The sequence below is a fragment of the Manis pentadactyla genome, chromosome 5 (assembly GCF_030020395.1).
Source record: "Manis pentadactyla isolate mManPen7 chromosome 5, mManPen7.hap1, whole genome shotgun sequence".
Lineage (NCBI taxonomy): Eukaryota > Metazoa > Chordata > Mammalia > Pholidota > Manidae > Manis > Manis pentadactyla.
This window is the reverse complement of record NC_080023.1, coordinates 114,043,330-114,065,695: the sequence shown is the minus strand read 5'-3', so window position 1 is coordinate 114,065,695 and position 22,366 is coordinate 114,043,330. Positions and strand designations below refer to the sequence as shown.

At 32.3% G+C, this 22,366-nt stretch overlaps 1 long non-coding RNA gene across 1 annotated transcript in view; it reads right to left on the bottom strand.

Moving 5' to 3' along the window:
* Positions 1-2,741: 2,741 nt before the first annotated feature.
* LOC130683845 (uncharacterized) overlaps positions 2,742-22,366 on the bottom strand; it is a 174,854-nt gene continuing 155,229 nt past the window's right edge. Inside the window, exon 2 of the long non-coding RNA XR_008997866.1 lies at positions 2,742-2,907. This is a non-coding gene — a long non-coding RNA (uncharacterized LOC130683845). The remainder of the gene's footprint in view (positions 2,908-22,366) is intronic.

Here is a 22,366-nt window from a genome sequence, read left to right as displayed (position 1 = left end):
CAAAGCCATAGTAATCAAGACAATTTGGTACTGGAACAAGAACAGAGCCACAGACCAGTGGAACAGATTAGAGACTCCAGACATTGACCCAAACATATATGGTCAATTAGTATTCAATAAAGGAGCCATGGACATACAATGGGGAAATGACAGTCTCTTCAACAGATGGTGCTGGCAAAACTGGACAGCTCCATGTAGGAGAATGAAACTGGACCATTGTCTAACCCCATACACAAAAGTAAATTCAAAATGGATCAAAGACCTGAATGTAAGTCATGAAACCATAAAACTCTTAGAAAAAAACATAGGGAAAAACCTCTTAGATATAAACATGAGTGACCTCTTCTTGAACATATCTCCCTGGGCAAGGAAAACAACAGCAAAAATGAACCAGTTGGACTATATTAAGCTGAAAAGCTTATGTACAGCAAAATCACCATCCATAGAACAAAAAGGTATGGGAGAATATATTTGTAAATGACAGATCCGATAAAGGCTTGATGTCCAAAATATGTAAAGAGCTCACTGACCTCAACAAACAAAAAACAAATAATCCAATTAAAAAATGGGCAGAGGAACTGAACAGACAGTTCACCAAAAAAGAAATACAGATGGCCAACAGACACATGAAAAGATGCTCCACGTCGCTAATTATCAGAGAAATGCAAATTAAAACTACAATGAGATATCACCTCACACCAGTAAGGATGGCTGCCATCCAAAAGACAAACAACAACAAATGTTGGCGAGGCTGTGGAGAAAGGGGAACCCTCCTACACTGCTGGTGGGAATGTAAATTAGTTCATCCATTGGGGAAAGCAGTATGGAGGTTCATCAAAATGCTCAAAACAGACTTACCATTTGACCCAGGAATTGCACTCCTAGGAATTTACCCTAGGAATGCAGCACTCAAGTTTGAAAAAGACAGATGCACCCCTATGTTTATTGCAGCACTATTTACAATAGCCAAGAATTGGAAGCAACCTAAGTGTCCATCAGTAGATCAATGGATAAAGAAGATGTGGTACATATACACAATGGAATATTACTCAGCCATAAGAAGAAAACAAATCCTACCATTTGCAACAACATAGATGGAGCTAAAGGGTATTATGCTCAGTGAAATAAGCCAAGCAGAGAAAGGGAAATACCAAATGATTTCACTCATCTGTGGAGTATAAGAACAAAGGAAAAACTGGAGGAACAAAACAGCAGCAGAATCACAGAACTCAAGAATGGACTAACAGTTACCAAAGGGAAAGGGACTGGGGAGGATGGGTGGGTAGGAAGGGATAATGGGGGGAAGAAGAAAGGGGGTATTATGATTAGCATGCATAATGGGGGGGTGGGAGAAAGGGAGGGCTGTACAACACAGAGAAGACAAGTAGTGATTCTACAACATTTTGCTATGCTAATGGACAGTGACTGTAAGGGGGTTTGTGGGAGGGACCTGGTATAGGGGAGAGCCTAGTAAACATAATATTCTTCATGTAATTGTAGATTAATGATAACAAAAAAAAAGAAAAGAAGAGTCGGATTACTCCCTGATAGGATAAAAGTAACTGTAAATCAATGATTAATGCATTCTTTAAATATCCTTAATTTTGATCATTTAAAGGATGTCAGATGATCAGCTATGGAAGTACATTTTTCTGATAATATACCTTTCTCTCTAAAAAAAAAAAAAAAAAACAGTTCCTATGTGGTGACCTTCAATAAGTTCTTCACAATGGTATAAAGGGCATATCAATCAAAGTGTGGGCAAAGGGTTTGTTTGTATTTATACAGAGGATCAAAGCCTAATTTGGCTACCCAGAAAACGAATTAAGATACGATATGAAGAAGAACTTCCAACATCAACATTCTCTGGAAGAGTCATTCCAGAGGATGATCATCAAAAAACTTCAACAAAGATCCTTGTGCTGTTGCAGTTGTAGCTGCATTCATCCCACCGGTTCCTGGACTTGCCATGGGAATGAAGAAGGAGATATCTAAGCTGGCCTGTGCATACAGTAAAGCAACAAATTTGAGTGTATCTATACTGTTGGAACTCAACCAAGAATTAGGAGAAGTGCAAGTTGCAGTGCTCCAAAATCTTGAGACTACAGACTTTCTACTGTTAAAAGAACATATGGGATGTGAACAGTTCCCAGGAATGTGTTGTTTCAATTTGTCTGATTTTTCTCAAACTATTCAATTTCAGTTAGACAATATCCATCATATTATTGATAAGTTTTCACAAATGCTTAGGGTGCCTAACTGGTTTTCTTGGTTTCAGTGGATATGGCTGGTAATTGTAGGTCTGCTTTGGTTATGTAGCTGTATTCCTATTCTATTAATGTGTGTACGCAATTTAGTTAGTAGTTTGTTAAAATCTATACATGCTTATGTTACTCTACAAGAAGATATGTCAAAGAAATAATCAATCTTCCCATGTTTTCTTCTGTCTGCTACTTCTATAGCTTTTCTTCTTCCTTCCTAATTACAACCCTTAAGTAGAATTCGTGCCTCATATCGAAATTACCAAGTATCATAATTCTTCCAAGTGATAAAGATACCTCAAGACAAATGCTGGGCATAGAAGTCACAGGGTATAAATCTGCGAAGAAGTCAAAAGCTAACCTTTTCAAACAATATTGCTTCTCTCTCACTTACCAACTTTACATTTCCCTGTATGGCCCCGGAAGATGACTGGTTAGCCAGAGATGGGTAAGATTCCTCAAGGGAGGAACAACCTAAGACAGGCACAGTCGCAGGGGGGCCATCAGGTGAGAAATTGGGGATCAACAGAGGTGAGGCTTAGAACCTCACCCCCTGTTTTGAGAGAAATCTTCTGCATCCGTGGATGTTTTGTTGCCCTTGTCTAGCTTGGATTAATACTTAGTCTATAGGCACACACCTGATCATCTACATTTGCCCTCTTACAGCACTAAACTATGTTTTCTACCTTTCTCTTTCATCTACCTACCACTTCAGCATTTTATTAAAATAAAATAAAATAATAATACTAAGGGAGAAATGTGGGATTCACATATAAATCAAGTATAATAATCAAACGAATATTCATATTTGACCTGATTGTTTATAGTTCATAATGTGTGATCAAAACCGAAAGCTTCTGTGATGACTGCCCTTGCACTGTTCACGATGTAAGAACTTATTGACTACGTAAGAATTTGTTCACCATGTAAGAACTTGTTCATTATGCTTCAGAAGATTGGAGACTGTTGAGAATTAGGCTTGGGGTTGATTAATGATTGTGCATTGAGTCCCCTATACAGAATTTTATTGTTGTTAACAACCATTTGATCAATAAATATGAGAGATGCCCTCTCAAAAAAAATAAATTGAATTGGAAGAACTCTATATCCAAATGGTGGAGAAAACCTCAGTCTTTACCTAAACCAGACACAGAATTAAATTAACTAAAACATATAAGAAAAACCTATAAAGCTTCATGAATATAGTATAGGAGGGTAGCTATACCAACTCTAGGTAATAAAGATTTCTTTGGTAGGACTCAGAGAATGCTAACAATAAAAGAAAAGCAATAAATGGGACTTTGCTACATTAAGTACTATAGAGTAATTCAAGAATATGTATACCACTACATAATAGAAGTGAAGTTTAGTGATAAAAATTTGATTAATCACAAGTAACTTTGGAAAGAACAAAAGTATGATACAAATAGCAAGCAAATAAAATAGTGAATGTAGATTAAATCCACTTCTGGTTTATAATTCTGCTTGCAGGTTAGGTCAGTTATTTTTCACACTACCAGTGTTCAGACTGAGAAAAGCTAGAAGAGCTAGGTAAGTAATAAATTCTTCAGTTTAATGGCTCTCAGGACATAGTGCAACAAGGACAATGGATTGCAATTATAGTGAAGGAAGAAACATGGATGGCTGAGTAAAATACAGGCAACACATTTTCACTGGGCCTGCACAAGGCACTGAACAACAGGGCTTTCCTAAGACAGAAGATGGCTACTGGGAGAGTCCAGGAAAAAGCAAAGCTTTTGACAGTCTTGCAGAACTTGAGTGACAAAATTTTAGATAGGATCCTCAAACTCACTGAGCTTTAATCTTAAGATATTCGCCACAATCTAAAACTTCACTGAAGTCATATAAAAAAGTAAGGTGAACATTTTAGTAAAGAACAAGACAATAGTTTTTGCCATCTTGTGGTGCAGAATAGGCAAAGTGTCAGGACCTACCAGAGAATAGGGCCCCAGTGAAGACAAATGGATATCAGTTGAGAAGTATTGGAAGAAAACTCACTAGAAGTGAACCAGAAGCATATGGATAAACACAATCTAAAGTCAGCCCAGATCATGAGAGGATTGTGACAATAAATTACCTTCCTATGTGCCTATATAGGAATGTATAAACCTTTTTTTATGGAAGAGTATTCATAAATTCTGGCTGTCAGAGAAAGGCTGCACAAAGATGATCTAGAAATTGCAGTGTCTTAAAAACACTATTAAAGGTTATATGTTCAAGTAAATAGAGGAAAAGATTAAATAAAACAGTAAAGATGATGGAGGTTTTCAACACAGAATTGAAATCCATAAAAATAATCAAATGGATTTCTACAAAGCTAAATAAGATACACGAATTCCTCAGAAATACACAAAATAGATATGTCCGACATATGCAAAATGAAAAAAATATAACATAAGCTTTTCAAAAAATGTTCCAGAAAAATGTCAAAAAGGAACATTTTTCAAATTATTTTATGGGACTGGAATAACAGAATTTTCTTGAAGTCAAAATTTGGCCAGGATAATTAAATACAATTAAAAGTACAAGGCATCATCATGAACACAGTTGCAAAAATCCTAAATTAAATATTAGCAAATCATATTCAAGAATATATAAGAAAGATATCATTTTATACCCTAATAAAATTCTAGAATGCATTTTCAAAGTTTGGATATTAAACTATGTAATTGGCCACAATAATATAAAAACAAATATGAAGCATTTTCCTCTATAATACGGAATAAAATAATTACACCCACTAAATACCACTTCTATTGAACATTATATTAGAGGTCCTAGCCAGCAGTAAGTCATAAGAAAGATATAATAATTAAAACATTAGAATAGAGTATTGACTGCAATTTTTCATAGTTAAATATGAATGTGCATATGAAACATCCAAGCCTATTGGCAAATTATTTAAATTAGTAAGTCAATGTAATAAAATTATGGGGTAGTTACTATATAAACGTGCTATAAATTGAAACAAAAATATTGAATTAAAAATAGCATTTATAATAGTATTGTAAATGTACAAACACCTAGGAATAAATCTAATAATAAGTGAATAATAAAAAATGTTACAGTGAGAAATTTAATTAGACCTAAAAATTGAGGAATATATCATGTTAAATGTTTGGAAATCATAATCATGTATATACATCCGTATTTCTCCAAACTGATTTGTGTATTCAATAATGTTCCTATGGAAATACCAAATTAATTTATGAAATTAAAGGGCTGATTCTAAAATTCATTTGGAAAAACAAAGAAATAAGGTAAAGACAATCATGAACAAAAAAAACTTCAGTTTATCTTGCCTGATTACGACTTAATTATTAACAGTGTGTATTATTCATGTAATAGTAAACAGAGACTGATGCTATGGAGTAAAAAATTCAAAAGCAGACCCTTGTGTACATATAATCATGTCATTTTTGACAAAGAAAAGATAGTCTTCCTAATAAATGGCTCATTTTGTAATGAGAAAAATTAATCTTTATATAATTAGATTTAAAGTGATGATAAATTTTAAAACAAAATGAAAAACAATTTCTAGAAGACATAAGATCATGTGGTTATGACTGTGAAGTATGCAAAGATTTCGTAAAAGTATTCAAAATTAATTAACTGTAAAGGGAATAAATAATAAATTGGATTTTGCTAATATTTAGAACTATTCTTTCCCCCCCAAAAAATGCCATTAAGAATAGTATTCAGCCATAAGAAAGAAACAAATCTTATCATTTGCAACAACATGGATGGAGCTGGAGGATATTATGCTCAGTGAAATAAGCCAGGAGGAGAAAGACGAGTACCAAATGAATTCCCTCATTTGTGGAGTACGACAATGAAGCAAAACTAAAGGAACAAAACAGCAGCCAACTCACAAACTCCAAGAAGAAATTAGCAGTTACCAAAGGGTAGGGGATTGGGGAGGGGCAAGTGGGGAGAGAAAGAGAAGGGGATTGAGGGTATTATGATTAGTACACATGGTGTGTGGGGGATTATGGGAAAGACAGTGTAGCACAAAGGCAAGTAGTGACTCTGTGGCATCTTACTACACTGACAGACAGTGACTGCAGTGCAGTATGGGGGTGGAATTCAATAATACAGGTGAATGTAGTAACCACATTGTTTTGCATGTGAAACCTTCATAAGAGGGTATATCAATAATGCCTTAATTTAAAAAGTGCCATTATGATAAAACAAAGCCACAAAATTGTAGAGTATGTTTAATTTAATGCACGTCTGACAAGGACTTAGTCCATATTTAATTAATTTTTATATCTTAATTTAAATAAGAAAGAAGCAGAAATAAAGGAGAAAATGTGATGAAAAACTTCAGCAAAACTTAACTAAAATGATACCTAAAAAACTAATTCACATATGAAAAGTCACTTACCATGAGTAGTGATCAGGAAAATATAAACTCAGATTACAATGTTATGCCACTACACACATACCAAGGGGGTTAATGATGAGAAATATAAACACTATCATATGTTGACAAAGATGTGAAGAAATTGGCACATACCTTGATAGTGAAGGTTCAGTTATTTTTTTACTTTAAAAAGCTACCAGCATCTACCAAAGTTTAACATACAAATAACCGCTTCAGCAATTCCATTCCCAACAATACATAGCAGAAATCCATGTTCATGCACATTAAATACAGGTTTACTTTTAAGCAACCAACTAAATGTTTTACAAAATTTCGGTACTGATTTACATTCCCACCAGCAGTGTATGAGTGGTCCTATGCATCCTCGCCAGCATTTCATGTTGTCACTATTTTTATTTTAGCTAGTCTAATATGTATGCAATGATATTCACTGTAGTTCATTTTCATTTCTCCAGTGACTAGTAGTGCTTAACATCTTTTAATTTGCTGTTTTCTCTTTGTATATCCTGTTTGGTAAAGTTATTTTGCATATCTTTGCCCATTTGTTAATCAGACTGTTTTTTGTTTATGTTGAGTTTTTTATATATTAATGCTAGTTCTCTGTCAGACATTTTTTATCCTAATCTGTAATTTGTCTTTTCATACTAATAGGCTCTTTTGCAGAGCTAAAAATTTTAATTTCCATGGGGTCTAATCTTACCAATTTTTCCTTTTATGATTCATGCTTTCTGTGTTAAATCTAAGCACTTTTTACCTAGACCTAAGTCCTAACGATTTTCCCATTTTTTTCCTAGAGGTTTTATGTTTTATGTTTAAAACGATGCCTCATTTTTGTTAATTTCCATATAAACTGTGATTTCGGTAAATGTTCATTATCTGACAACTGATGTCCAATTGTTCTAACATCATTCACTGAAAAAACGATTCCTCCTCCACTGAATTGCTTTTACTCCTTTATCAAAAATAAATTGGGTATATTTGTATAGATCTATGTCTGCATTCCCTATTAAAACTTTATTTTTAGTAGTCAGAAACTAAAATCAGTTCAAATTTCCATGAACTTTAGACTGGCCAAATATTCATACAGTGGAATATTATTAAGTTATAAGAATATTAAGTTACTGTTGCATAAACACACATACACCCAGATAAATCCAAACATAATATTGAGTAAAAGACTCCAGGTAAAGAGCAAAGTATAATATATATTCCCATTTATCTGAAGTTCAAAATGGTCAAAACTATTTCATAGTATTAAAATTCAGAATAACATCTATATTCATCAGGGAGAGGTGACCAGGAAGGGTCACAAGGGAGCTTCTGGGGTGCCAATAATGTTCTATTTTTTAATTTGTGTGACGGTTAGCCTACTGTGTCTACTTTGTGAAAAATTTCCTAATTGTACATTTCTGACCTGTGCATTTTTCTGTATGCTGGCTCTATAAAATACTTCTGTAAAAATATGAGTAAAAATATCTAGTCTCTTTCATTCAATGATAAATTTGAGTGAATAGAACAACCACTGTTCATGTACATGTAATGTGCTGAAAGGACTCAGAATTCTGCTCAACTTGTACATTGTTCAATGTATTGTAGAAATTTCTCACTGAAATCATACAAATCCAATTCTTCCATGTTTCTGAACACTGAGACCAATTTACTGATATTTTATGTTACTCAAACATTGATTGTGACATTATGAAAACGAGCAATTAAACTCATATTGAAATTGGTTTAAAACGGCAAGATATTTAGTGGTGTTAAATTTATATTTTAAAGAATTTAGAATAATTTTGGGAACATAAACATTCCAGTGTAGGGCATAATATCTAAATAGAATAAAAAGTAAAATTGTGTATATACACAAAGCTAAGCTTGACCTTTTCTTACTTAATATATGTTTCAAGAAATTTGATGAAATGAAATAATAATGGGATAACAAATCCTTTGATGTGTATCCATCATTTAGTGTCTTCTGATTTCTGTAGCACTGTGGAAAACAAAATGAATCAGAGTAAAATGTCATGCAGAGAAAAAATAGTCTTTTATTTTGAATAATTTAAGATGAATCTTTATGTAGGAATCTATGACTCTCCAAAAGATTTTGCTTATTCAGATATCCCTCCAACTTTTAAGAAACTTTACCCATAACCTGCAGAGGTTAATGGAGGATATATTCCCTCATTTTTAGAATTATATTGTACAAGTGTAACAAACCCCATCTGTGTCAATAATATGTCAATATATGTTTCTCTCTATGATACAATTTATATGTAAGGCTACATTATCTGGTAGAACTTGCTTCCACATCACATTATTATGCAGAATATTGTTAATTCCCTTTTGTACTCTTCCCTTCTTCAGTCTTACCTATGCATTTTTTTGGGATAAAAACTGTTAACTTTTCATGGCTAAATGGCTACTCTATTACACACAGATCCTGTCAAAGCTTTTAAATACTCATAGTTATCTTTCATTAATCTCTTGGACAAGTCTCACTTCCCTGTAGTCCCTGTTGGATATAATCATGGATATCATAGTTTATTCAGTTATAGAAGAGAAAATTTAAATTGACAAATAAAAGATTCAGGTTTTTCTATATAAATAACTAAAGGAAGACATAATGAAAGATGTTTGGTTAACAGGGATATAGGAAAATAGTTGCCAACGGATCTGAAATGGTGGATTTTTAGACAGACCTTAAGTGTATGGTAGGTAATTCTCACCTAAGTTGGGAAGCAGAAATGAAATAAACAGTACCATAATTAATTTGGCAACATCACTCAGGAGGAATTATAGCAAGATGTAAAGAGTAGATTTTGAAATGCCTTTGGAAAGTATTGCATTTGACCAAAAAATTAAAAAGTAAAGTTTAAGCCACTGAATTCACAGAGTATGGAAAAAATATGGCCTGTATGAATGATTTAAAAAGCATCAAAAACAATTTGCAACTGATATAGGGAATAATGGGTAAGTTGATGATGGACTTAAACCTAGGTAACTAGAATAAATGGCTATGTACTCAATTTTTTAACCAAATTAGGTTAGAAAAGCTGGCTGTGGGGATAGGGAATAGTAAGTTTTATGTTGGACATTTGGATACATTGAGAAAAGGGCAACATCTATTTGCAGTTCTCAGTCACTTATTATATTTCACTTTGGATGTCCTATTTGTTTTTTTCCTATCCATTTTCAGTCACAGAAAATGAATATGGCCTTACCTGGTACATTAGTGCCCTGGAGTGTTTGTCAAAATTCAAGTCAAGATCTGTTAGTGGATCTAGATTAGCATTTCTGAAAATGTAGTGAATGGAACAGAATACAGTAAGATAGAAAAAATATCAGAATATCTCAAATAGTAAGGCCCTGTGTGTGCATGTGAGTGTGTGCACGCACAATGGATCCTTATGTAAAAGGAATGTATTTTTTACTGTTATTATTTTTAAAAGGATGAAACTCACTGGCACAGGGAATAAAAGAGCACCCTGTGGGGGAAAATATCCTGGGTTTGAATCCTGGGTCCACCATTATCAAGTATGTTTCACTGGCATGTGACATGACACCCTTGAAATAGCTGAAAAACCAGATGATATCGTAATTCGTAACATCTTCATAGATTTACTGGAATGGTTAAATGACTAAATATATTTTAGGGTTTATAGTAGTGCCTAGATCATATTAAGTGCAACGAATCAAGTAAGATGTATCTCTCTCTGAGCAACGTGCAGTGAAGAGTACTAAACATTCAGGTCATTAGTAAGTCACAATTTTCTTTTTTTATTGCATATGCCAGGGAAATCCCTAGCTTTAATACCATGACTTCTCAAGGACAAACTCTGGGAGTAAATCTTTAGAAAGTTGTGTGATCTGCAGGGAAGGTCTATAGCTAAACTGACCAGAACACATGGACTTAAAGTCCTTTCAATCCCTTTCATTCTTTTTATTCTCAGTGGAGGCAGACTTCTAAGCCAACTGGTCAGAGTCATTTGATTTAAAATATTTGAAAAATCCTCTTTGGCTCCAGTAAGTTTTTACTGAAGATCAATTGAAAGTTGAAGTGATTTAATATGTCATCAACAGGACATGTGTCTTTTTAAAAATTGATTTTTAGCATGTTGTAATATCTAGTTCACTAGCCTTTGGGAAATTTTGTTTTCCAGAAAACATGATGATTTCTGTTTATAAAAACAGTTAGAAAAATTTGTGATTCTTTCCAAAATTTATTCTTTGGTTTTTTTAACAGTGCTTACCTTAATAAAATACAAACTTTAGATTTTAAGAAGCAGTAACTGTTACAGGATTGCTATTATACACAGACTTAATAACAGTTGCCATTTTTCTTCACATTAACGTTAAGTTAAATTTTTTCATTGTTCTCTTTACCATGCCCTTGGAACTTTTAGCTGATGTTTAATTTGTCTAGTAATGTCTTTTAGCACCTTCTCCTTCTTCAGATATAATTTAAACATGATTTCCTTTTCTATCACCATATCACCTTTAGCTTTTTCATCCTGTTTTGCCTAAGTGTCCACATCAAACCCAATTTCAAAGCATTACATTCAAAATACAAACTAAATACATCAGTGCTTTAAATAATGTTGGTAAATCAATTAGTTGAGTTAATTTCTTATGAAGGAGAGGAAGAAAATAACATATTAGGCATTATATATTTTTCTAGCACTTTTTATGAGCCTTATTTCCTACAAAGTAGGTAAAAATAACCAAAAGATAATGACATCTATTATAAAACTATCACAAAGTAATTATGCTTGTGCTGTTTCAGATAATTCTTTCCTTTTATGTATGCATTGCATACATACAATTTTAAAATATGAATATTTAAAACCCTCCAATATAAATAACATTCTGAAAACTTAGGTAGCAATCATATTGTGATCACCTCTGAAAATATTAGTATATTTTATCAGGCAACTTTCCATGAAAATCAATTCCTTGAAATTTTGAAAGAACACTTGTAATTATGCAATCTGTTAAAATTAATTTTCACATATATAGACCCTATGTGCTGAATTAATAGACTCTTTAAATGGTATTCCATTGGTACAAGGAACACAAATTGGAGAGCATAAAGAACAATCTGTGTACTTTCCTTGTAATCAGAAGTTTCCCTAAACTTTCTGATCTTTAGTTTCCTCATTCATAAAACAGGGATATGATAAGCACGAAGACCACTGGGTAATGGGGAAGACTAAGAAAGTTGATCTATGAAAATCACTTAGAACAAAGTCAGATATGTAGGTCATAGATGCTATTTATATTTTATTAATTACTTTAGGTTTTAATAATGCAAAACACTGAGAACTCAGAATCTACGACATTTTCATAACTTTATGTCATCTAATAAAGCTCTTTTTCTGGGGAAGTTTATTTAACAATCCTGGCTTAATTCATTTCAAAATTTTATTTTTAATGTATTGTTAATGTTTTATTTTTAAGGAAGATTTTTTCAAGTGGACACAGTTTCTATACTGTATATCTGAATTTGAAATACAGACAAATATTGAAGCCATCATTCTCAAAATTTACCATGTGAAGGTATAATTGAAACACATGCATATTTCTACTCCCCATAACCTCTGAATTCAAATTCTGGGTGTATGTACATGTTAACTCAGGGCTCCAGAAGATTTTGATGCAGGGCATACCTAGAAAAACACAACTGATGGAAAAAGTGATTTCCCTCAAAGACTGCCCCCAAATTTCTTATCTATGATGAATGGTACATATTTATTTTACTTGCTTTCAAATGCAAACAGACAGTAAACATTCTAACAGGCCATTCTTCAGTTTTACAAATATGGCTAGGAAAACTAAATACTCAAGAAAAAATGAGCTCCAACAAAATATTTTCAAAATTTATTTTCTTCCATAGATGCTTCCAATTGCAAAATTAAAGAGAGAAAATTAATGATAAAATGAGAAGAATATGTGCAGAAAGATTATACCTTATTAAAAATAACTACTGATAGATTTCCAGTTGTATAAATACCAAAAAAAAAAGGTTAAGATTAATAAATTGGGATAGAACAAGCAGAAGGTTTATAGGTGGACTCTCAGGAAATTTATATTTTTCCTAGTGAAATACTGGGGTGAGGTGAAGGATAATTTGTATTACAATCTTAATTGAGATTTAACTGATCAATATTTATAATACTGAAAGTTGGCTATCTTTTCATGTGTTGCACAGATATACCGTATATAACAACATTTTAAATGGATAATAAAGATGTATTAACAAAAAGTTGAAGCAGCATATACAAATATTGGATTGTTGGATATTGAGAAATGGAAAAAAAAATGTCCTCAAACTGAGAAATGAGCAAACTGTGTTATACCTCATTTGTTTGCAGCATGAAAAAAATCACCAGTGATAGCCTCTTCAAAATTAGAGTTTACTGCTTGGTACTCTGCTTAGGATCTCCATATGACACCAGTTCCTGCCTTCACGTCTGTCAGCACTGTTGGATCCTTCTGACAGGGGATGAAATCCGGTATTCCAATTTCATACACAGATGTGGCCTTTCTTATTTGCTTCTTCAATGTGTTAATTTTGCCTCCAGACTGGTAATCCACTCACCTGGTGTCTGTCACCACTAAGCCCCAGGCCTCCTACGTAAAAATCCAATACGGACAGGAGACTTGTAAGAACTTGTGAATTGAAAACACAAAGCCATAGTTTTTTTTCTTAAAATTAACTGCTTATATAAGTTTCTTTGAACCTTTCCCCCAACTAGCCTTCTTGTTTTATTTGCTAGCAAGTTTCAAAATTTTAGTATATGATTGATACTAGTAAAATTTTGTTTTTAACAAAACAATCTTGCATATATTAGGAAGAAGACAAATAGGAAATTAAGGGAAACATGAGTAAGTTTCATAGAATGATTAATATGGGCAATTGTCAGAGTAATATTTGGGTAATGAAAAATATACATTAAAAATATATATGAACAGCATAGCTTTCTAATCCATGAGTTCTACTTTCTTATTTGTCTGTCTTATGTGGAGAGAGCATTATTAAGGACTTTCCCATTTCTTCTTTCGTCTTTTTTATTTTTTTCCTGTTTTGACACAAGAGAACAGAAATATCGTTGTGTGCAGCATCCAGAGAAAATTAGGAGTTAGGAAAGGAAATTATGCATTTGGCTTTTCTCTGAGAACAAGTAGCTAGTTATGGCTCACCTGCAAAGGAATTTTTAAGCAGATCTGTTTCAACAACAGAATGACAAAACAGAGTCCAAAAAGTTTCAGGCTCCGTAGTGGAAGACAGGATAAAATTTACCTGTATTTTCAAATTAGAAACAGGTTAAATTAATTTATGACTGATTAATACTGACGCCCATTTGACATAAGGAACATATGTCTTTAAATTGTTTTAAATATGCTATTTTTTTTCATAAATGTTAAAGTCTTTAGTTACATTATAAAATGTTACATTTTATACTGTTACATTATTAAAATAACTAATTTTATGATATTATATTTATAATGTTTGATTTTTGTAAGGGAAATAGTTTAAATGATCACATACTAAAAACACTGAGTTTATCTGGTTATACCATGGAAAGGTTTAGCTTATTAAGTCAAACTTGGGTACACTGAGTTGACAGTGGCAAGTCCACACATTATATGTCTAATCTAGAAAGCAGAATTTAACTTTATAAGCAAGAATGTGGATGTATTAGAGCAAATATTACACATGATCACACATTCTGCCAATACCCTTGAAAATTCATCTATCCAACCTCTTCTTTCAATTCCATTCATTAAATGATTATTCCTCTTACTTCATAATATACACTTTTCTAGTTACTGGAGACACATAAAGAAGAAGACTGGATGTCTGCTTTTATAAAATTTTGACTTATCACAAGAGATATACAAATGTAAACAACTGAAAATAAGACAGTAAGAATATGAAAATTATGCTACTAATAAATTATTTAAGATTCTAGGGAGAGGTATAGGTAAGATACCCTGAACATTAGAGGCAATGTCGACTTATTCTGATGAAGGAGGGGTCCAGAAAAAATTTGCAAGGAGACGTAATGATCAAATAGGAATGCCAGAATTAAAATTTTTTAAAGTGAAAAAATAATAATAACACCAGAATTTCGTACTGTTATAAAGACTTCCATCAATAGAAGAAAAAAAACATTATCAAACTGCTGCTAGAAAAACTGTTAAAAATTTGCTATAGGCAAATAAATTCAAATATTTATACATATGATCTAGAGCCCATTTGCAGCAGCAGTTTCTGATACACTTTATATCATGAATTATATTCAGATGGCCACTCATAAAAATAAGCACACATTTTCTGGATTGACATGAGAAGACTGTTTTTTGCTGCTAGTAGACCTTAAAACAATTCTCCCACCCTCTCATTCTTTTCTTTTTTTACTAATTTTTTTCACAAGGAAAAATTTCCACAAAATAACTATTTACATAAATCTGAAAGTGGAATACTATTGAATATTATTTTAATATGAAAATGAAAGTAAAACAACTAATAAAAAATCCTTGTTTGAAACTGGAAACCTATAAAAAAATAAGTACAGAGATAATTGGTGATTATGGTTCAAAAAACAAGAAAATAAATTTGTGAAAGGTAAAGGAAATAGAATGATTGTAGAATAAAGCTAATGCTTTCAAGTAAGAGTACTTCGGAGGTCAATAAAATGTGGAGACACGAGGTTGAGAAAGATGCCATTTAGTTTTCCATTTTATTTTATTGATAAGGAAAATATCTCTAAGCAAATCAATTCAATAGATAGATACACAGACACAGTTTGTCAATAGTCAGAAGCCATAAACTTGAATAACATTATTAGGTTATGAAGTTTCTTGTTGGAGGGGGGTAAGATTATATTTGAATATTGGAATTATAAGGAAAAATTGACGTTTTAGATTGAATATTAAAACTCAAGAGAACACAGATTGGAAAAAGAGAACACATATCTGTCAGTACAATTAAAATTTAAGTTGGCATCTTAGAGATGAGAAAATGAAATCATTTTCAAGAAATCAAATTAACTAGTACGATATACATACAAACATTAGAAAGGGTGAATTTTCTTGGCTTAACTGTTTGGAAAGCAAAGCAAATTATAAACACGCTTTTCTAACATGCACAAATACTTAAAAATTGCCTTTCTCTAGGGTAAGTCACTCTGCTGTGACACCAAATTCTGGCTTTACTGATGTACATTTAAGTTACTTTGATTTACATCCTTTCAACATATTAAACGTGGACAACCAAGAAATTTTATCAATCAAGGGCCATCCAAGTGACAGAAGCCGTGTTACTATTTTGTCCAGAGGGAAATTTAATATAAATAATTATTTAGCATAAATTTGTTAAATAAGAAACAGAACGGGTTACAGGAAAACTCTCAGGCATTATGAGAACAGCAACCTTAAGCAGCGGCTACCAACCCAGAGCTGAAGGAACAAGAGAAGAGATTGGCACTATTAAAATTTAGGAATTTAGAGGAGGGACCCAAGGAACCGAAGCCCACACCTCTGAGGAGATGCTGCTGCTCAGCTGGTGCCGAGTCAGCTGGTGCCGACTCTGAGGAGGGGTGTCCGCTAATTGGTGCTGGTATTTCTGGAACTGTGCATTGAGGTTATTTTTATGAATGTGGGGAAAACTGCAAATGATTTACCTGCTGTTCCAGGAAGAAGGTGCTGCTGCCCAGGTGGACAAATAAAGCTGGACTGATGTTCATGGAAGCTCCAAGCAGACAGCCAACAGGAGCAAGTTTCTTTTCTCTCCTCCAGCCTCAGATTCCCCATCTACTGCCTCCTGTTGAAACAGCGTAACGGAGAGGAGCTAACAAATGAGAATATAGAAGAGTGGGTTGGGAGGTGAGGAAAAATAACCTGCCTAGCCTTGAATTCTGTGTCAGAGGATTAAGAAAGGTTAGTTAAGTATGCAAATTAATGTAATTTAAAAATATAAAGCAGGATGCTTGTTTCTTTGTTGCAATAAAGCCTAGATTTAAACTAATCCAGGAGCAGTTTGACCAATTAATAGCAATGTGACTTAGAAAAAAAAAAGCAATCAAAATATTATATACTTTAAATATTGAAGAATCTTAGGGGACAGTTTTTAAAAGAGAAAATATTTAATGGATCATTATACAACTTGTCCAAAATTATAATGAAAATTACTTCTGTAAGGAAAATTAAAACTCAGTTTCTTGATACTTGTTTTCTATTTGTTAAACTACAAGACTGGTTTCCTCAGTTACAGATAAGTAATATTTGTAGCAATACAAAATTTTTAAATATCTTTATCTTTGGTATAAGGAAACTGAGGACCAAGGAAGTGCAATAACTATAAAATCATGGAGCACACAAGCACAAGCAGCCTTCCATCTGTGACCACTACCTTTCCCTCTACTTCATGCTATTTCTTCTAACATTATTGTGAATCTGTTTCAATTATGGGGTTGACTGTGTTTTCTTGATCTCTACTGACTGTTTAAATAATATTAGACATCAAATGTATTAAGATAATTATAAATATGTCAAATGCCTTTAAAATATATTGACACATAGTAAGACCTAATGAACTGCTCAACTCTAGAGTTGTAGAAAAAATTGGTGATACAGAAAATCAGTACTCTGCCAACCTGTCTGCGTTAGTTATCTATTGCTGCATTATAAATCACCTCTAAACTAAATATCGAAAAACAACAGAGAGTTATAATCTTAAATTTATATGGTTCAGGAATCAGATTGGCATATCAGGGTCCAACACAAAGCTAGAATTAAGTTGTTGACATCTCAAGGCCTGACTGGAAGGAATCCATCTCCCAGTACACCTGGCTCTTGAGAGGCTTTGGGTCCTCAATGGATATTGGTTGGCCTGAGAAGATCCACTTCCAACTCACTCACATGACTGTAAACAAGCCTCAGGTTCTTATTAGCTGTTGGCCAGATCTCAATCCCTTGCTGTGTGTGCCTCTCAGATCTAGATACTGCTTATAATCTGGTGAGATACAAAAAGCCTTCTCCTTTTTGCTGGTTTTACCAAAAGGAACCTATAATTCAGATTCTGAAACCGTCCTAAATCACTTCAGAATGATACCACTGCTGAGTAGACTTAGAGTTGAGAGGAGTAGAGAGAGTAAATCAGTAAGATCATTCTTGAGCCACTTAATTCAGCTATGCATGAAATAAGCCTCCTTAGTAATCTGAGCCAATAAGCTAACATTCTCTTTGTTGTGCTTTTGTTAATCATGTATGAATTGGTTTTGTGAAGTTTCCAATGTTCCAACTTACATAACCAGTAAGTAAAAGGATATTTACCTGAATTCATGTCTTCCCTGTGTAATTAGTAATGGAATTAAAGCCAACTGTCCACCATCTAATGAATTTTAATTTAGATTTAAACATTATAGAAACAGAAATGATTTTATTTGAATAAAAAAACCTTCAGTACTTATTTAATTGGTTATATTTGTATGCAGAAGTTAATTATCTACTAAGGAAATGATGTACTTTCACTTCCAGATCAAACTTTTAAGAAAATGTAGTGATGTTTAAACTGCCACTTGATATATCAGGTCACAACTGTATCAAGGGCACAAATTCTTCTTTAGCAATTGAAGCAATTTAAAACTGCACAATTAAAAGAAATCCAAAAGCAATTTTTTAGAATACATTCACCTTCTTATTAAACTGTTTTTAGTTATTAGCTAAACAGATCAAAGATGTTAATTAATGTGTGTAGTGGAAGAAAAATGTTCTAATGTAATTAAATGTAAATGTCCACATGACAGAAGTGGAATACTCCTATACTTCTAAGACTCCACTCTTTTCAACTTTCAACTACCAGCCCATACCTCCACTCCAAAGATAATTGTTATTCTGATTATTAGCAACATAATTCAATATGTCTTTGAACTTTGAAAAATGGAATCATATTTTATGTGTGCAACCTGGCTACCATTGGTCAGTGTATTTCTGAAACCCCTCCACATTGTTTCATAAAGATAGGGTATGTTTTTATTGTTATATAGTATTTTAATTCTGAATATTTATGTTTACTTTTTTAATTCAACCATTTATAAACATTTATGTGCTTATCTCCCATTATTAGCTATAATAAATAATGTTTCTACAAGCATCCCCCTCCATGTCTGTTTTTGAACTTACACATTTATCTATTTAAGATACACAGAAACACACACATATACATCCAGGAGTAAAACAGTGAGTCAAAGGTTATTCTTATGTAAATATTGCAAAATAGTTTCCCTAAAAACTTGTATCAATATATACACTATCCAGCAAATGCGTGTTATCAAATGAAAGTATTAAGTGTTCCACAGCCTAGTCAGTACTTCATTTTCTCTTTTTTTTTTTATTTTGGTCTTTCCCATGCATAGGCAGAGTACCGCCTGCCTGTATATACACACATTCACACAAACATGTTGGGATATTGATTGAGATTGTATTGAATATATGATAAATTTGTGAAAAATTCATGTCTTTAGAATATTGTTTCCTAATAAACAAATATGATATATTTATCCATATATTTAGTTTCACTTTAAATTTTGGCAACATTACATAGTTTTCTGTATAGATGTCTTGAACATCTTGCACTTACTTTTAGATATTTGGCACTTTTCAGATGGTAAAAGTGTATTTTATTTCCTATTTTCTAAAATTTCAGTAGTGTATAATAATTCAAGCATTTAAAAAATTTAACTTATATTTAATAACCTAGCCAAATTTGCTTATGTAATGCTAATAATTGATTGTTTGATTCTTCTAGATTTCTACCCACTCAAATAGGCTGTCTGTAATTAATGACATTTCTTGTTTTTTTTCCAATTTTATAACTTCTGTATGTTTTTCTTGCCATATCAAACTGGCAAGGACCTCTAACTTAATGTTGAATAAACATGGATGACAGAGGACATTCTTTCCTCATCACTGATTACAGAGGAAAGCATGTTTGTTGTTTGTGGATTTTGTTGTTATTGTAATATCCTTATTCAGATTTTTAAAAATCTTCCTCTTGGCTAGCTAATGTTTTATATTACAATTAGTCATAGTTTTATTGAATGACTTTTCTGTAACAATTGATATGCCATATGATTTTTCCTTTATTCTTAATCTGGTAAATTACATTGATTCTTGAATGTTAACATGAGTATAGAAGTCTGCAGGAAAATCATTGTATTTTTGACACTACAATCTTACATTATTTTTAGTTACTTGGAACATGGGTGAATGCCGACCTCAAAAAATTAAGTATATTAATTAACTTTTTATTTGATGGCTACTTGGAATATGGGTGGGTGCTGGCATTAAAAACAAGAGTATTCATTGTAATACAGAACTTTCAATTGTTTTCAAAAATATTGTTCTCTAATTCCTAAAAGAGCTTCTATGTTAAGACTCATAGGAAAATTTATTTTTATAGTTTACAAGACACTCTCCAGATTGTTAAAAATCTCAAGGAAAATTGCATCACATGCTAAATAGACTGTCTGCCTCTGGGTGTATTTTCTCAAGTTTTCTTTTCTATTTGTCAGGAACAAATGGAAGTTTTTAATAATTATTTTACTATGTAATCTTAAACACAGTTATGGGAATCAGAAATATTAAAGATAATTTACTCCAAATATCTTTTTCCTAACCTATTGATTTAACATACTAAATATTTCAAGCTCTGGTAAAATGTAAATTTTTCCCTTGGTAAGTTATCCATTACAAATAAAGTGTTAATTAATGTGAATATCCCATTTGTTACACACCACAACACACATGCATTCATTCCAAAAAAATAATACCTACCAGAAATAACCTTAAACACCAACACAAATCAGCAATATTGAATGTAGATTCATTTCATTTATAGTACATATCTCCAAACAGAAAGAAATTTAGCCATGAATTCATTTTCATAGCATAGAACAAAATTAATTAAAGCTAAATTAAATAAAATCTGAGAAATATTTGTATTAAACAGATTATTTACAGTGATTCATTAGAATTGAAATACTTAGACAATCCAAATTTTTTGGGGGGTGTTCCTAAAAATAGTACCTCAGATTGAGAAATATTTCATTACATTGAAGAAGTTATATTATTTTAGGTCTTTTTACTACATTTTAAACAGATATCTATCGATATGTCTGTAATTAAAAATATATAAACAAATAATTGATATTTGTACCAAAAATATTGATTTCAAAATATAGTCATTTTAAATATATGTATGCTTGTGTGTGTGTGTATATATATATATAGTTCTGTATGATTGTTGTATATCTTTGAAGCATTTTTAGTTGCAGTTTCATAAACCATGACAAATTTTCAAATTTCTCTCTAATTAAAACTGCCCAAAGCTGGGGGAAATATCATTGTTTAAATAAAGTCACCACAATTATATTTTCCATGTACTGTATCTTGTGCTAATTTTCTTGTATTTTAAAAATAGAAAAATATTTGTATTTCTTTAAACTGAATAAAGCCATAGTAACTGACCACGATAAATAAATTTCCAAATTTTAATTGCATTTAACTCCTCTAAGGTATATCAAAAACAGAAGGTAAGAATTATTTATCTTAATTATTAAGTTAACCTACTAGTGGTGGAAGATTTAATAGGCAAGAAGATACTGGACTTCGTGTTTGTTTCTTTAAACCTTAAGGGAAAACTGCTTAAGGAAAAAGGAGAATGCCTTCTCTTTGTATTTCCTTACTGGATCCCCTTAACTCTTGCTTTCAATGAAAGCCATGAAAGAAATAGTCTCCCATAATCAACAAGCTAAAACAATCCATACTTATGAACTGCAATTTATTATGACTCTTTACCTTTCACACAAACCCCAGCTCAGGGCCATACACACATGAGAGAGGGCACAGAAATACATCTTAAGAGGTTTGAGAGTAGAGAGATTATACTAAGTGTTGCCTCTCTGTTTGAAAGATGTAAACGGGGGAGATAAAGGAAAACATACTCTCTGATAGTGTCAAACTACAGTAGGCAGAAGAAACAAATTCTTACAGAAAAAACAAAGAGCAACAGTTGGGAAAGATAAATCCAAGCTTTCCAAATTAGCAGATTTATCCACTGAGGTATGCCCCATTCTTTCTCTCAAGATCTTCTCTGTAAACTGACAGCAAAAGAGTGCCATTAGAAGTGATGATGTCTCCAATGTAACCTTTTCCATTTCTAACATCTGACCTCCTGATTGTTTCACTATCAGGTGTCTTTAACTGGATAAATTAGAAGTTGCTACTCCTAAACAAAGGTTGGAGACTACCAATTTGGCCCAAGTTCCCCATTTTTCCAAGGGAAAATTGAGGTTGAAAAAGGTTAAATGACTTTTTCATGATCATGCATATATTCAACAAGAAGCCAGTGCAAGAACTCTTGTTTCTTTATTATCTTTCAAGATCAGAATATGAGACATAAAACATCCTGAGATTAAGTCTCACACTTTAAACTAAAATGAATTATTATATATATTATATATATGTATATATATTATATATACATATATATAATATATATACATATATATATTCACTACCAAGGAACACCTTCTATAAAAGTTATCTGCAGTTACTGAATCAGAACAGTTTGAAATTTAAGAAATGTGCCAGTATTAATTTATAAAACATATAAGTAATGTGAAACCTAAAA